Raw genomic sequence first — 16,987 nt, forward strand, 5'->3', positions numbered from 1 at the left:
CCCTGAAGCAATGAGTAAAGCATTCAAAGAATTTTATGAATCCCTATATAATTTACCAGATACAAAATCATCAGTGGAAGTTATATTCAAAGATATTAGCGAAGAGAGTAAAAACAGTGCTCCCAAATGTATTAAATTCTGATGAAACAGGCTTTGTTACTAATCGATCTGGTACTGATAATGTTCTAAAAATCTTAATGCAAGAAGTTAAGGCTGAATCATACCCATCGGTATTTCTAGCTCTGACGCGGAAAAGGCCTTCGACAGGGTTAGTAGGTCCTACCTGTCCAAGGCCTTAAAAGCTTTTGGGTTTGAGGGCAGAATTTCTAATAGAATAGAATTTCTAATAGAATAAAGAGGCCGAGATTCAACTCAAAACTTTATCCGCATGACTTTCATTCCTGTTTTAAGACCAAAACAAGAAGGGTGTCAGTACTAGTAAGTAGTAGTGTGTCTTTCTCCCTGGTTAAGAAGACGAGGGATAAGGAGGGTAGATATATGGTATTGCAATGCTACATTAATCATGAACCATACACTTTCAAAAACATTTATGGCCCACACGACAAGTTCCTAGCCTTGGCAACCCTACACAGGTTCGGTGACATAGTAATAGGTGGGGACACAAATTTCCTCCTAGACCACGCCCTAGGCACCTCAGCTACCCGTTCATTATCCTTGGCCACCAGCAAGAAAATGGAAGCCTCCTCTATTAAACTGAGACACAAACTTCTGCAATATAACTTCCTAGGCGCATGGCAACAGAGAAAGGTTTCTCATTCCACTCATTGGCACACAATACCTACAGCAGAATCGATAGATTTCTCCTCCCACCCTATCTCCTGACCAAGGTAGTAAACACTTCCATAGATGGTCTGACCACGCCCCAATGGTCACCTCTCCCTAAAATAAAAATTTCCCACCCAGGGAACAGGGTCATGACCACATGGTCTGACCACGCCCCAATTCTCCTCTCCTCTCTGTTTCCCAGGAAAGTGGTCATGGAGACACTTCTACATAACACTGATAATGTTGCCTCCATAGGGAAATCACTCAAGGATTATTTCCTCCTCAATAAAACTGATACAAACATTACCAACCTATGGCAGGCACACAAAGCGGTAATATGAGGCTGCTTTATAAAAGCAGACAGTTTTGTTAAACAACTACGAACCAAAGCATATACAGAGGTACTCCAAGGAATCACCGGCCCGACCCACAAAAATAAATCAGGTCCTTCACCAGAAACCCAAGCTAAATTAAGGGGACTACAAACTAAACCAAAAGAGATAGAATTAGCCAAATCACACTCATACTCAGGAGATGCAAACATAGATTATTTGCATAGGGTAATAAAGCAGGAGCCTTACTAGCTGCCAAACTGAAAGCACACATGACACATTCTAAAATTGCTCATATTGACTCACCCACAAAAGGCAAACTCCTACACCCTAAGGACATAGTCAACGAATTCGCAACATATTACAGCACCCTATATAACTTGAAAGACGACACTCTCACTTCACCCCCCACCGTAGAATCCATACAATACTTCTTACTAGTGATGTCCCGAACGGTTCGCTGACGAATAGTTCCTGGCAAACATAGCTTGTTCGCGTTCGCCATGAATGGCGAACATATGCGATGTTCGGTCCGCCCCTATTTGTCATTATTGAGTAAACTTTGACCCTGTACCTCACAGTCAGCAGACACATTCCAGCAAATCAGCAGCAGACCCTCCCTCCCAGGCCCTCCCACCTCCTGGACAGCATCTATTTTAGATTCATTCTGAAGCTGCATTCTTAGTGAGAGGAGGGACAGTGTGCTGCTGCTGATTTAATAGGGAAATCGATAGCTAGGCTAGTGTATTCAGTGTCCACTACAGTCCTGAAGGACTCATCTGATCTCTGCTGTAAGGACAGCACCCCAAAAAGCACTTTTTAGGGCTAAAACATCAGTCTGCTTTTTTTTTCTTTGTGTGTAATCTAATTGCAGTTGCCTGCCTGCCAGCGTGTGTGTCAGGCTCACAGTGTATACTGTGCCCACTTGCCCAGTGCCACCACTCATATCTGGTGTCACAATAGCTTGCATTTAAAAAAAACAAAACCTTTTGTGACTGTAATATAATAGCAGTCAGTTTCCTTCACACGTGTGCGTTTCAGGGCCTGCCAGGGCACAGTGTCACACCAGTGCAACTCATATCTGGTGTAACAGTAGTGTACATTTAAAAAAACAAACACTTTTTTGACTGTGAAATAATAGCAGTCAGTTTCCTTCACGCGTGTGCGTTTCAGGGCCTGCCAGGGCACAGTGTCACACCAGTGCAACTCATATCTGGTGTAACAGTAGTGTACATTTAAAAATACAATTTTGACTGTAATAGATTGAATAGCAGTTAGTTGTCTGGAAGCGTGTGTGTCAGGCCTACAGCGTCTACTCTGCCAACTTCTGCCAGTGCACAGTGCCACTCATATCTGTTGTCACAGTAGCTTGCACGCATAGTACCACTAATCGAAAAAAAAATGACAGGCAGAGGCAGGCCACCCCGCAGAGGCCGTCGTGGTCGTGGTGCTGTGATTCCCTTTGGCCCTAGAATAATGCCCAGTGTTCAGAGGCCACGTACCCTGAACTCGAAAAGTTCTGAGGACATAGTTGACTGGCTAACACAGGACACCCAATCTTCTACAGCATCCGCTCAGAACATTGACGCACCATCCTCCTCCAGCTTAGCTTCGGGCACCTCTCAAGTTACCACTCGCCCACCTGCCGCCACCACCAACACTAGCACGACAGCCGCTTCACTTGATATGTCAGAGGAGTTATTTAGACATCAGTTGGTAGAAATGAGTGATGCACAAGCATTATTGCCAGAGGATGTAGATAACAGGGACATGTCTCAGTCAGGCAGCATTACACACATGGACGTACAGTGTGATGATGATGATGGTGTACCCGCTGCTGCTTCCTTTGCTGAGTTGTCAGATACAAGTGAAGCGGTTGATGATGATGATGCGTCCGTGGATGTCACGTGGGTGCCCGCTAGAGGAGAAGAAGAACAGGGGGAAAGTTCAGATGGAGAGACAGAGAGGAGGAGGAGACGAGTTGGAAGCGGGGGAGGTCGTCGCAAGGAGCTAGTGGCACAGTCAGACAGCATGCATCGGCACCCGGGGTCAGCCAGACAGCACGCCAATCAACGCATGCTGTTGCCACCACCAGAATGCCGTCATTGCAGAGCTCAGCAGTGTGGCATTTTTTTTGTGTGTCTGCCTCTGACAACAGCGATGCCATTTGCAACCTGTGCCAAAAGAAACTGAGTCGTGGGAAGTCCAACACCCACCTAGGCCCCGCCCCCATGGGGAAATCACTAAAAGATCTGTATATTTCCCTAGCGCATTTAGAAAGAGAAAATAAACAGAATGTAACAATAGACAAAACGGCTCAAATTACAAATCTTCAGTCAGAAATTAAAACCAGCTTGGAACTTAAGACATCGAATGCTGTCCTTAAACTAAATAAAATATAGTATTATGGAGAGAATAGAGTCTGCAAAACTCTGTCAAATAAAATCAAGCCTAGATCAAAGGCAAAACCGATTCCAAAAATAATTAAGGGCAATGAAGTACATCTAACCCCTGAAGCAATGAGTAAAGCATTCAAAGAATTTTATGAATCCCTATATAATTTACCAGATACAAAATCATCAGTGGAAGTTATATTCAAAGATATTAGCGAAGAGAGTAAAAACAGTGCTCCCATATGTATTAAATTCTGATGAAACAGGCTTTGTTACTAATCGATCTGGTACTGATAATGTTCTAAAAATCTTAATGCAAGAAGTTAAGGCTGAATCATACCCATCGGTATTTCTAGCTCTGACGCGGAAAAGGCCTTCGACAGGGTTAGTAGGTCCTACCTGTCCAAGGCCTTAAAAGCTTTTGGGTTTGAGGGCAGAATTTCTAATAGAATAGAATTTCTAATAGAATAAAGAGGCCGAGATTCAACTCAAAACTTTATCCGCATGACTTTCATTCCTGTTTTAAGACCAAAACAAGAAGGGTGTCAGTACTAGTAAGTAGTAGTGTGTCTTTCTCCCTGGTTAAGAAGACGAGGGATAAGGAGGGTAGATATATGGTATTGCAATGCTACATTAATCATGAACCATACACTTTCAAAAACATTTATGGCCCACACGACAAGTTCCTAGCCTTGGCAACCCTACACAGGTTCGGTGACATAGTAATAGGTGGGGACACAAATTTCCTCCTAGACCACGCCCTAGGCACCTCAGCTACCCGTTCATTATCCTTGGCCACCAGCAAGAAAATGGAAGCCTCCTCTATTAAACTGAGACACAAACTTCTGCAATATAACTTCCTAGGCGCATGGCAACAGAGAAAGGTTTCTCATTCCACTCATTGGCACACAATACCTACAGCAGAATCGATAGATTTCTCCTCCCACCCTATCTCCTGACCAAGGTAGTAAACACTTCCATAGATGGTCTGACCACGCCCCAATGGTCACCTCTCCCTAAAATAAAAATTTCCCACCCAGGGAAGAGGGTCATGACCACATGGTCTGACCACACCCCAATTCTCCTCTCCTCTCTGTTTCCCAGGAAAGTGGTCATGGAGACACTTCTACATAACACTGATAATGTTGCCTCCATAGGGAAATCACTCAAGGATTATTTCCTCCTCAATAAAACTGATACAAACATTACCAACCTATGGCAGGCACACAAAGCGGTAATATGAGGCTGCTTTATAAAAGCAGACAGTTTTGTTAAACAACTACGAACCAAAGCATATACAGAGGTACTCCAAGGAATCGCCGGCCCGACCCACAAAAATAAATCAGGTCCTTCACCAGAAACCCAAGCTAAATTAAGGGGAATACAAACTAAACCAAAAGAGATAGAATTAGCCAAATCACACTCATACTCAGGAGATGCAAACATAGATTATTTGCATAGGGTAATAAAGCAGGAGCCTTACTAGCTGCCAAACTGAAAGCACACATGACACATTCTAAAATTGCTCATATTGACTCACCCACAAAAGGCAAACTCCTACACCCTAAGGACATAGTCAACGAATTCGCAACATATTACAGCACCCTATATAACTTGAAAGACGACACTCTCACTTCACCCCCCACCGTAGAATCCATACAATACTTCTTACTAGTGATGTCCCGAACGGTTCGCTGACGAATAGTTCCTGGCAAACATAGCTTGTTCGCGTTCGCCATGGATGGCGAACATATGCGATGTTCGGTCCGCCCCTATTTGTCATTATTGAGTAATCTTTGACCCTGTACCTCACAGTCAGCAGACACATTCCAGCAAATCAGCAGCAGACCCTCCCTCCCAGGCCCTCCCACCTCCTGGACAGCATCTATTTTAGATTCATTCTGAAGCTGCATTCTTAGTGAGAGGAGGGACAGTGTGCTGCTGCTGATTTAATAGGGAAATCGATAGCTAGGCTAGTGTATTCAGTGTCCACTACAGTCCTGAAGGACTCATCTGATCTCTGCTGTAAGGACAGCACCCCAAAAAACACTTTTTAGGGCTAAAACATCAGTCTGCTTTTTTTTTTCTTTGTGTGTAATCTAATTGCAGTTGCCTGCCTGCCAGCGTGTGTGTCAGGCTCACAGTGTATACTGTGCCCACTTGCCCAGTGCCACCACTCATATCTGGTGTCACAATAGCTTGCATTTAAAAAAAACAAAACCTTTTGTGACTGTAATATAATAGCAGTCAGTTTCCTTCACACGTGTGCGTTTCAGGGCCTGCCAGGGCACAGTGTCACACCAGTGCAACTCATATCTGGTGTAACAGTAGTGTACATTTAAAAAAAAAACTAGAAATTTGACTGTAAAATAATAGCAGTCAGTTTCCTTCACACGTGTGCGTTTCAGGGCCTGCCAGGGCACAGTGTCACACCAGTGCAACTCATATCTGGTGTAACAGTAGTGTACATTTAAAAAAACAAACACTTTTTTGACTGTGAAATAATAGCAGTCAGTTTCCTTCACGCGTGTGCCTTTCAGGGCCTGCCAGGGCACAGTGTCACACCAGTGCAACTCATATCTGGTGTAACAGTAGTGTACATTTAAAAATACAATTTTGACTGTAATAGATTGAATAGCAGTTAGTTGTCTGGAAGCGTGTGTGTCAGGCCTACAGCGTCTACTCTGCCAACTTCTGCCAGTGCACAGTGCCACTCATATCTGTTGTCACAGTAGCTTGCACGCATAGTACCACTAATCGAAAAAAAAATGACAGGCAGAGGCAGGCCACCCCGCAGAGGCCGTCGTGGTCGTGGTGCTGTGATTCCCTTTGGCCCTAGAATAATGCCCAGTGTTCAGAGGCCACGTACCCTGAACTCGAAAAGTTCTGAGGACATAGTTGACTGGCTAACACAGGACACCCAATCTTCTACAGCATCCGCTCAGAACATTGACGCACCATCCTCCTCCAGCTTAGCTTCGGGCACCTCTCAAGTTACCACTCGCCCGCCTGCCGCCACCACCAACACTAGCACGACAGCCGCTTCACTTGATATGTCAGAGGAGTTATTTACACATCAGTTGGTAGAAATGAGTGATGCACAAGCATTATTGCCAGAGGATGTAGATAACAGGGACATGTCTCAGTCAGGCAGCATTACACACATGGACGTACAGTGTGATGATGATGATGATGGTGTACCCGCTGCTGCTTCCTTTGCTGAGTTGTCAGATACAAGTGAAGCGGTTGATGATGACGATGCGTCCGTGGATGTCACGTGGGTGCCCGCTAGAGGAGAAGAAGAACAGGGGGAAAGTTCAGATGGAGAGACAGAGAGGAGGAGGAGACGAGTTGGAAGCGGGGGAGGTCGTCGCAAGGAGCTAGTGGCACAGTCAGACAGCATGCATCGGCACCCGGGGTCAGCCAGACAGCACGCCAATCAACGCATGCTGTTGCCACCACCAGAATGCCGTCATTGCAGAGCTCAGCAGTGTGGCATTTTTTTTGTGTGTCTGCCTCTGACAACAGCGATGCCATTTGCAACCTGTGCCAAAAGAAACTGAGTCGTGGGAAGTCCAACACCCACCTAGGTACAACTGCTTTGCGAAGGCACATGATCGCACATTACAAACGCCTATGGGATCAACACATGAGTACAAGCAGCACACAAACTCAAAGCCGCCATCCTCCTCCGGGTCCAGCATCTTCAGCCACGTCAACCACTGCTGTCCTCCTTGCCCCCTCTCAACCATCCGCCACTCCGTCTCTTGCCTTGAGCAGTTCCTGCTCATCTGCCCACAGTCAGGTGTCTGTCAATGACATGTTTGAGCGTAAGAAGCCAAGGTCACAAAGTCACCCCCTTGCCCAGCGTCTGACAGCTGGCTTGTCTGAACTCTTAGCCTGCCAGCTTTTACCATACAAGCTGGTGGAGTCTGAGGCATTCCAAAAATTTGTAGCTATTGGGACACCGCAGTGGAAGGTACCCGGACGAAATTTCTTTGCACAAAAGGCAATCCCCAACCTGTACGCGATTGTGCAAAAGGAAGTAATGGCACACAGTGTTGGGGCAAGGGTCCATCTGACCACTGATACCTGGTCTGCAAAGCATGGTCAGGGCAGGTATATCACCTACACTGCGCATTGGGTAAACCTGCTGACGGCTGCCAAGCATGGAATGCATGGCTCTGCAGAGGAGTTGGTGACACCGCCATGACTTGCAGGCAGGCCTGCTGCCACCTCCTCTACTCCTCCTACTCCATCCTCTTCCATAACCTCCTCGGCTGAGTCCTCTTCTGCTGCTGCGTCTTGCTCCACATCAACGGCACCCCCCCAGCTCCCCAGGTACTATTCCACATCCCGGATACGGCAGTGTCACGCCATCTTGGGGTTGACTTGCCTGAAAGCAGAGAGTCACACCGGACCAGCACTCCTGTCCGCCCTGAACGCACAGATGGATCAGTGGCTGACTCCGCACCAACTGGAGATCGGCAAAGTGGTTTGTGAAAACGGAAGAAATGGCACATGTGTGTAATCTGATCGTACAAGGCTTTGTGCATAGGAACCCAGGCTTAAAGGACGTCCTGAAGAAGGACAGGAAGGTGTGTGGCCATTTCAGGCGTTCCTACACGGCCATGGCGCACTTTTCAGATATCCAGCGGCGAAACAACATGCCAGTGAGGCGCTTGATTTGCGACAGCCCGACACGTTGGAATTCAACACTCCTAATGTTCGACCGTCTGCTCCAACAAAAAAAAGCCGTTAACGAGTATTTGTATGACCGGGGTGCTAGGACAGCCTCTGTGGAGCTGGGAATATTTTTGCCACGTTACTGGACGCTCATGCGCAATGCCTGTAGGCTCATGCTTCCTTTTGAGGAGGTGACAAACCTAGTCAGTCACACCGAAGGCACCATCAACGACATCATACCATTTGTTTTCTTCCTGGAGCGTGCCCTGCGAAGAGTGCTGGATCAGGCCGTAGATGAGCGTGAAGAGGAAGAGTTGTGGTCACCATCACCACCAGAAACAGCCTTATCAGCATCGCTTGCTGGACCTGCGGCAACGCTGGAAGAGGATTGTGAGGAAGAGGAGTCAGAGGAGGAATGTGGCTTTGAGGAGGAGGAGGAGGAAGACCAACCACAACAGGCATCCCAGGGTGCTCGTTGTCACCTATCTCGTACCCGTGGTGTTGTACGTGGCTGGGGGGAAGAACATACCTTCAGTGAGATCACTGAGGATGAGGAACGGGACATGAGTAGCTCGGCATCCAACCTTGTGCAAATTCGGTCTTTCATGCTGTCATGCCTGTTGAGGGACCCTCGTATAAAAAGGCTGAAGGAGAACGACCTGTACTGGGTGTCCACGCTACTAGACCCCCGGTATAAGCAGAAAGTGCCTGAAATGTTAACGAATTACCGCAAGTCGGAAAGGATGCAGCAGTTCCAAAATAAATTAAAAAGTATGCTTTACACAGCGTATAAGGGTGATGTCACAGCACAACGGGAATCGAACAGGGGAAGAGGTGAAAGTAATCCTCTTCCTCCCACGACCACGCCGGCAAGGACAGGACGCTTTACAGACGTGTTGTTGATGGAGAACATGCAGAGCTTTTTAAGTCCTACACATCACCACAGCCCTTTGGGGTCCACCCTCAGAGAACGACTCGACCGACAGGTAGCAGACTACCTCGCCTTAACTGCAGATATCGACACTCTGAGGAGCGATGAACCCCTTGACTACTGGGTGTGCAGGCTTGACCTGTGGCCTGAGCTATCACAATTTGTGATAGAACTTCTGGCCTGCCCCGCCCCAGTGTCCTGTCAGAAAGGACTTCAGTGCAGCAGGAGGTATTGTCACTGAGAAGAGAAGTCGCCTAGGTCAAAAAAGTCTAGATTACCTCACCTTTATTAAGATGAATGAGGGATGGATCCCGAAGGGACTGACAGTGGGCGATGCATTCGGCTAAAAAGGCCTGATGAGGGGGACTACTTAACACACCACTCCTATCTGGTGGCACATTAGATTACACGCGCAGTGCCCCAAATTTGAAGTAGGAGGACCAACCAAGCATCTTTTTCCATCTCCGGGTTCCTAAAATCAATGCCATATACACGTCCCCTGATAGGGGACGTAACAGGGATTAAACTGATAAGAATAGTACTACTTAACACACCACTCCTACCTGGTGGCACATTAGATTGCACGCGCAGTGCACCAAATTTGAAGTAGGAGGACCGACCAAGCATCTTTTTCCTTCTCCCGGTTCCTAAAATCGATGCCATATACACGTCCCCTGATAGGGGACGTAACAGGATTAAACTGATAGGAATAGTACTACTTAACACACCTTATAATAACGCAGAGAGAGGCAACGCAGAGAGAGGAGTCTGAAGAAGAGGACTCAGAGGAGGAAGGTGGCTTTGAGGAGGTGAAAGACCAAACACAGCAGGCGTCCCAAGGGGCTTGTTGTCACCTTTCGGGGACCCTTGGTGTTGTACGTGGCTGGGTGGAGGAAGAGACCTTCAATGACATCAGTGAGGACAAGGAACGGGACATGGCTAGCTTGGCATCCAACCTTATGCAAATGGGGAGTTTGTGGTTGTGCAAATGGACTGTTTGCAGTTGTTTGCGGTGCGTTAAACAGGGAGTTTGGTCTGTCACTGTGAAGCGGGCGTAACCCTTACACTACCTGATCGATACAACATCATACCTGATGTTTTAAAGCACGTTATTCCAAACAATTTAGGAATGTTAGGTGATTTATGCCCTTCATGGATTAAAACCAGACTCTGCATCAACTATGTAATTTTCCATGGGAGTTTTGCCATGGATCCCCCTCTGGCATGCCACAGTCCAGGTGTTAGTCCCCTTGAAACAACTTTTTCATCACTATTGTCGCCAGAAAGAGTCCCTGTGGGTTTTAAAATTCGCCTGCCTATTGAAGTCTATGGCGGTTCGCCCGGTTCGCCCGTTCGCGAACATTTGCGGAAGTTCGAAAATTTTATGTTCGCGACATCACTACTTCTTACATCCAGTACAGCTACCACAACTAAACCCGGAGGAACTGAATATTATTACTGCTCCCTTTACTGAAGCAGAAATTGAATAGGCCATAAAACGCCTCCCATTCCACAAAGCCCCAGGTCCAGACGGCTACTACAATGTTTACTATCGTAAGTTCACAGACCTACTCATGTCACACATGGCTACACTTTTTAATGAATGCTATAATAAAGGTGCTCTTCTGAGCGACATGTTACTAGCCCACGTCTTGACCCTGCCAAAACCAGGAAAGGCGCCCACAGCATGTTAATGTTCGCTGACGACATATTACTGACCTTCTTCAACTCCTGAACAACTATGGCACTGTCTCGTATTATAAGCTCAATCAAGCCAAAACACAAGCCCTACCAGTCGGCATGCCAACACAAACAGCTCAGCAACAGCAATAATTACAGTTGCAGGGTTAAGGGTAGTGGGAGTTGGCACCCAGACCACTCCAATGGGCAGAAGTGGTCTGGGTCCCTGGAGTGTCCCTTTAACTTGATGGACACAAGTCTATTTTCAGCTATATAACTATGCAACTGTTATGTAAGTGATACTTTATCTAGTAAGATATTAATAGATATATTATCAGGATATATCCCTGGAGTAAAACTTGATAAATGGAAAGAAGAAGGGTTTAATTGTCTAGAAGATTTTTTTTCTGGAAACTAGATTAAGACCCTAAAATAAATACTAGCGAGTAACCCCCCTCTAAAAACAGAATTCTTAACATATATTAACATTAAAAAATATACTTAGTCATAAAAGAATAAAAAAATAGTAGTATTGATAACATCCTTTCAATAGAAACAAGAAACAAGGTAACATCAAGGGTTAATAAGATACTATACGAACAAAAACCTAAAGAGAAGTTAAAGAGAATCATCAAATGGGAGCAGGAAATGGGACTTGGGTTTTTGATGGAAGAATGGGCAAAACTTAACAAAAATGGACAAAAGTTAACAAAAAATACAATACATAGTATATTGCTCTATGAGAACTTTATACAGATTATTTTCAGATGGTATATGGTACCTAATACAATTGCAAACTTTCAAGATAATGACTATAATAGTAAAAATAAGTATTGGAGGTGTTATACTGATATTGGTTCACATAAACATATATGGTGGAGTGGGATTGTACAAAACTATCTGTACTAAACAATTTATTGGAATGCGAAATAGGAAAATTGTTGGGTGTAACATATACTTTAAGTATTTAAAGTTTTCTCTTTCACGTAGACTTTCCTAAGATTAACAAACCATTACAAATGCTTTTAATCCAGATTCTAATGGCTACAAAAGTTTGTATTGCCAGACGTTGGAAGATCCCCGAAACTCCATGTTTGTCCGAAGTTAAATTCCAAATGGATTTTCAACGATTAATGGAGAAAGCAGTATATATAAACTTTGAATACATAGACTTGTATTATAAAATTTGGGAACCATGGGAGAAGTAATCAGATATATCGGGGGCTTGCTGAGTGCCCATCTATTCCCCCATGCCTCCCTACCAATGAGTGTGCGTGTCAGTATAAGTGTGTAAGGTTTTGGTAATATGCCTGATGTTATTGATTCACTTTTGAGAAAGCATCGGCGAAACGCGTCAAGTGAAGAAGATTTTGGACTTTTTTTTACCCTGACTGGTTTTATAAGTTTATATTTTCACTTTTAAATATTTGTTACAATAAAGTATATATACATTTTATATACACCCAGTCCCCTCTTTTTGTCCTACTTCCTATTTATCATTTTGCTGCTGCTACATTTGGGTCCACTATATCCCTAGGTGGGGATTATACCACCTGAAGCTGTTTTCACTAGAGCAGGTCCTTGCTCCAGTATATGTAAGTAGGATATTTTCTTTTTATGCCAAATTTATGCCTACATACTATACTATATGGTGTATTTTATTTGTTTTTCATACCACGAATGCTTATACCTATAAACGTACCAAGAAATCCGCAGACGGGGATTATTCTGTCCAGGCCCTTGAAATAGAGCTTATATAGCTCTCTAAAGTGTGAGTGTGGATTAAATATTCCTTTACCATTCACTTTATTGTTAAGACATACTGCACTATTATTGTATTTTGTTTTTGTTTTTTTAAGCTACACCACTGGCCAGTATTCCTCATTACGTATGTACCTTATTTATTGTTAGCGCTGTTCACCTTGTATTCTGTAATGTAAGGCTATCCTAGCTATAAGATAAGGCAAGGGCTAATGAAAGTATTTAGAAAATTGGGCAGACTAGATGGGCCGAATGGTTCTTATCTGCTGTCACATTCTATGTTTCTATGTGTGGGTGTGTATGTATGAGTGTGTGTGTGTGTGTGTATGTGTGTGTGTATGTATGAGTATATGTGTGTGTGTATGTATGAGTGTGTGTGTGTGTGTATGAGTGTGTGTTTGTGTGTGTGTATGTATAAGTGCGTGCATCTGTGTGTGTGTCAGGTTGTGCATCTGTGTGTGTGTGTGTGTATGTATGTGAGTGTGCTTCTGTGTCAGTGTGTGTGTGTCTGTGTGTGCGCACACATCTGTGTGCCAGGATATGTGCATCTGTGTGTCATTGTGTGTGTTTTTATGTCAGTGTGTGTATCTGTATCATGGTGTGTGCATGTATCAATGTTTGTGTGTGTGTGTGTGTATGTGTCAGTGTACGTGTAAGTATGTATGTATGTATGCATGTGGTAGTGTATGTGCATACATCCAAGCAGTCATACATGAGCACAGCCTACAAACACACACCTGCAATCTAACTCCAAAAGGATATACAAACACACCCTTTTACTCAGACACAGATGTACAGCCACATTTAAAAGTGAATATTACATTCAAACACACCCCTGCAATCAAACACAAACATTACATAAAAACACACCCCTATATTTTTTTTTTTAAATTCTTTATTTAGGTTGTGCATGAGTTAACAAGCAGATTTGCACTGCCACGATAGCTAGTGCAATCAAAGCAGTATACATTAAACAACAACAGTGTGGCTTCATATACAATGCACATTTTCTTTTTTATGATAGCTAAGTAGTCCGTAGGCTAGAGATCAAGGTCTAGTCTAAGCTTTGCAGACATTGCGACGTGGGGCTTTGTTATCTAGACTGAGAATAGGTTAGTACACGCTTAATAGTAGAAGTACAATATGCTTGGGTTTGAGCTATATAACATGTGGGTGCAGGCATTATTTAGTTGACAAACATCTAGTGAGGTCCCTCCTGCAATCCCAGGCTAGTCTAAGATAAGATAATAAATTCACTTCAACTTATGCCACAACAGCGTGGTGCAAGATTGACGCCAGGGTTAGATATTGGCATATGAGTACGCACCTTTTTAGGCTCCAACCTCATTTTATAATAATAATAGTAAATGGAAAACATGCTAGTTATCAATTGAGAGAGAAAGATTAAATGTCGGTGAGCAATATCTTTAAACATAATAATGAGTTTTTAAGTGTGTTGCGTTTCACAGCCTAAATATACTCATCTAGCTTAGGCAATGTAGCATATCCCTGGCAGGGTTATCCGGCTAGCCTAAAAATTAGTAAAATTAGTACAATGAAGGCAGGGTTAACTTAGTGCACGTTATATGTCATAATGAGTTTACATTAGCGAGATCAGGCTTGCTATTCATGAGTGTGCTACTAGGATATGCGTATGCAGAAATTAGGGTATTTCAGGCTATATATACGTAAAAGTATAATGATCACTTAGATATGAACAGTATTAGAGTGATTCGACAGGCTGATATCCACCCTATGGCACACACATCACCATGTACTTGGCTGCTGCGATTGTATGGACTCCAAAAGAAAAATCAAAACAAACTTATATACATTGAAAATATAGAAAGATGTGTTAACTAAGGCATTAGATAGAGTCATTGGATACCGGGCATCCCGCAAGTTTGCAGATAAGTCTGAAAATCCAGTAGGTGCGGGTAGCTCAAAAGACTGAGTCAGCTCGTGTAGGTAGCGAGTCACGTAACAGTAATAAAGGATGAGAAAAATATGAATAAACTATGTCCGTGATGCAGAATTAACGTTTGAAGTGTTTTCCTCTGCTACATGTGTAGAGACATATGCAGACGGTCGACAGGGGGGGGTATGGTATGCCCGAAAGTGTGTCCAGTATTACTGAGCCCCAGTTCATGTAGTGGCTGCCGCGTATGAGTTTGCAGTGGGTCGTCGGGGGACGAACTCCGGTGCGGCGGCTGCGTTCCTCCCCAGTGGGCGCTTGGGACCGGACATGTCTGTCACTGTGGCGAGTGCAGTCGTGGGGAGGTTCAGTAGTCCTAGTGCCTCCGTGGCCTCCTGCATATTATGGACTATGTGAGAGTTGCCTCCTCGTTCAATCTGAAGGGTGCGCCCTGGTCCCCAGCGGTACCGGACTTGGTGTAGTCGCAGGAGGGATGTGAAGGGGCCCAGTGATCTCCTCCACGCCAATGTCCCCCCTGAGAGATCAGAGAAGAAGGAAAGTGTCATCCCCTCAAAGGTAAGTGTTGGTTGGCCTCTGACGGCTGCCAAGATTGCTAGCTTGTCACTGAGGGACTGGAACCGGACTATGAGGTCCCCTGTGGCGGTAGGTGGTGCTCTCGCTGACTTTGGTAAGCGGAATATGCCATCGAGGGTGATTGCTTTGGCTGATTTCGGGGTCACTAGCGTGGTGAGAAGTCTCCTTGCCAGATGTGGTAGTTCCGCCTCTGGGACGGAGTCCAGGACTCCCCTAAGTTTTAGGTTGTTGCGGCGAAGTTTATCCTCCTGGGAGGCCAGTTGCTGCTCGTGGAGCAGTGTTTGCTGCTGTAGGCTATGTATTGCCGCTTGCAGTTCTGTCATCTGTGTCTTGTGATTATTAACGGTGCCTTCCACAGCTCCCAGTCTGGTTGTGATGAGTTTAAAATCCTCTCTAAGCAGGGCCACATCTGCTGCTATCTTTCTATGGTGGTCTGCCATGAGTTCCCCTATAGCCTCCATAGTCACTGGGGTGGGTGCTTTCATGGGTGGTTGTGCCGGTACCAGTGTTTGTACCTGTGTGGTCTCGGGCTGTGGGGGGTCCCCATCCTCTCCTTCAGAGGTCCCGTCCGAAAAATCGGAGCATCCGCCATGCATGGCCGCCAAGTGCGCTCCGGTTGCGGCCTGTGCTTGCCGCCATAGCGCCCCGATATCCATGCTTTGTCGGGGATTTTCGGCTTTTGCTTTTTTCGATTTTCGACCCATTGAGGTTGTGTGGGTCTCTGTGGGTGTCTACACCCCTATATTAACACACTAAAACTATATAAAAGTGCCTCTTCAAACACCAACACTGTACATTACACTATAGAGCCAGTAAATGCCGCAGAGCTGTACAGATATACAACCTAGAAAGTTTGACTTGTGGTGCCTTAGAAAAATGTTGAAATATTAAGGGCGCCTTGAACATAAAAAGTTTGTGAACCACTGCCAAACATTCCTCTATTCCTCATGTATAGACAGATCACTTTCTCCATCATCCTTTTAGATTGTAAGCTTCTTTGGGCAGGCCCCTCTTCACCTACTGTTCCAGCATGTAAATCATGTTTTGTTCGAATTTAGTGTTTATCATAGTTTACCTATTGTACAGCACTGTGGAATAAGTTGGTGCTATATAAATACTCGTAATTGTTAGCTCTTTTTAGAAATGTTAGAACTGTTTTAGGATATTGGTTGATGGTTAGTTTAGTTTTTTCTAATCTTTCTTGGTGCTGATTGTTGCTTGCTCCCGTTAGGCAGGATTGTAATTGCCCAAACTTGAGGGTTTAATGTATGGTATAATGCCCTTTTAACTCAATCCGATAATGGTAAAAGTGCTGTCGCACAGTATCCGAAAATCGGTTCTATGCCCTTTTCCCAAGTCCCTAAATATATGAGGGCAAAAGAGAATATGCTAAAAATTATTTTAAGATTCTTTTTATTGAACAATTTTTAGAAAATATTATAATAACAATATAAACACAGAAATATACATAATTGAATGATGAATAAACTAAAGGGGGGAGGACTGCAAAATATTAAAATAAAAAGGGGAAGGGGGCTTCTATCCATAGTTCCTTGGGGAATTTTTCCAATTCACCTCTTTAGTTCTACATATTTAAATTCACTTTGAATGCCTAACAATTTACAACTTCACATACAGCCCTGATCGTTGATGGCATTTTTTAAATAACAGTTTGAAATATTTAAAGGCATTTAGGTGTAACAATAAGCATACACACTGCAGCTTATAAATAATAAAATTAGAAAAAATGTGAAAATGTTATAGGAGTTATTAGAAACCTAAATGATTAATGAATTCTATCATTTTATTGTTTTATAATGGTGGGAGTCATTCTCCTTATTCATCATTCTCACACCCCAAGACTCAATGAACAGAGTAGTCTTTGGAACTCTCCGTGTTGACTGCATTT

At 44.3% G+C, this 16,987-nt stretch overlaps 1 protein-coding gene across 1 annotated transcript in view; it reads right to left on the reverse strand.

Moving 5' to 3' along the window:
- LOC134570919 (mitochondrial ornithine transporter 1-like) overlaps positions 1–16,987 on the reverse strand; it is a 184,756-nt gene that overhangs the window by 112,295 nt on the left and 55,474 nt on the right. The gene's annotated exons all lie outside the window — the stretch shown is intronic.

Source organism: Pelobates fuscus, chromosome 1, assembly GCF_036172605.1.
Source record: "Pelobates fuscus isolate aPelFus1 chromosome 1, aPelFus1.pri, whole genome shotgun sequence".
Classification (NCBI taxonomy): domain Eukaryota; kingdom Metazoa; phylum Chordata; class Amphibia; order Anura; family Pelobatidae; genus Pelobates; species Pelobates fuscus.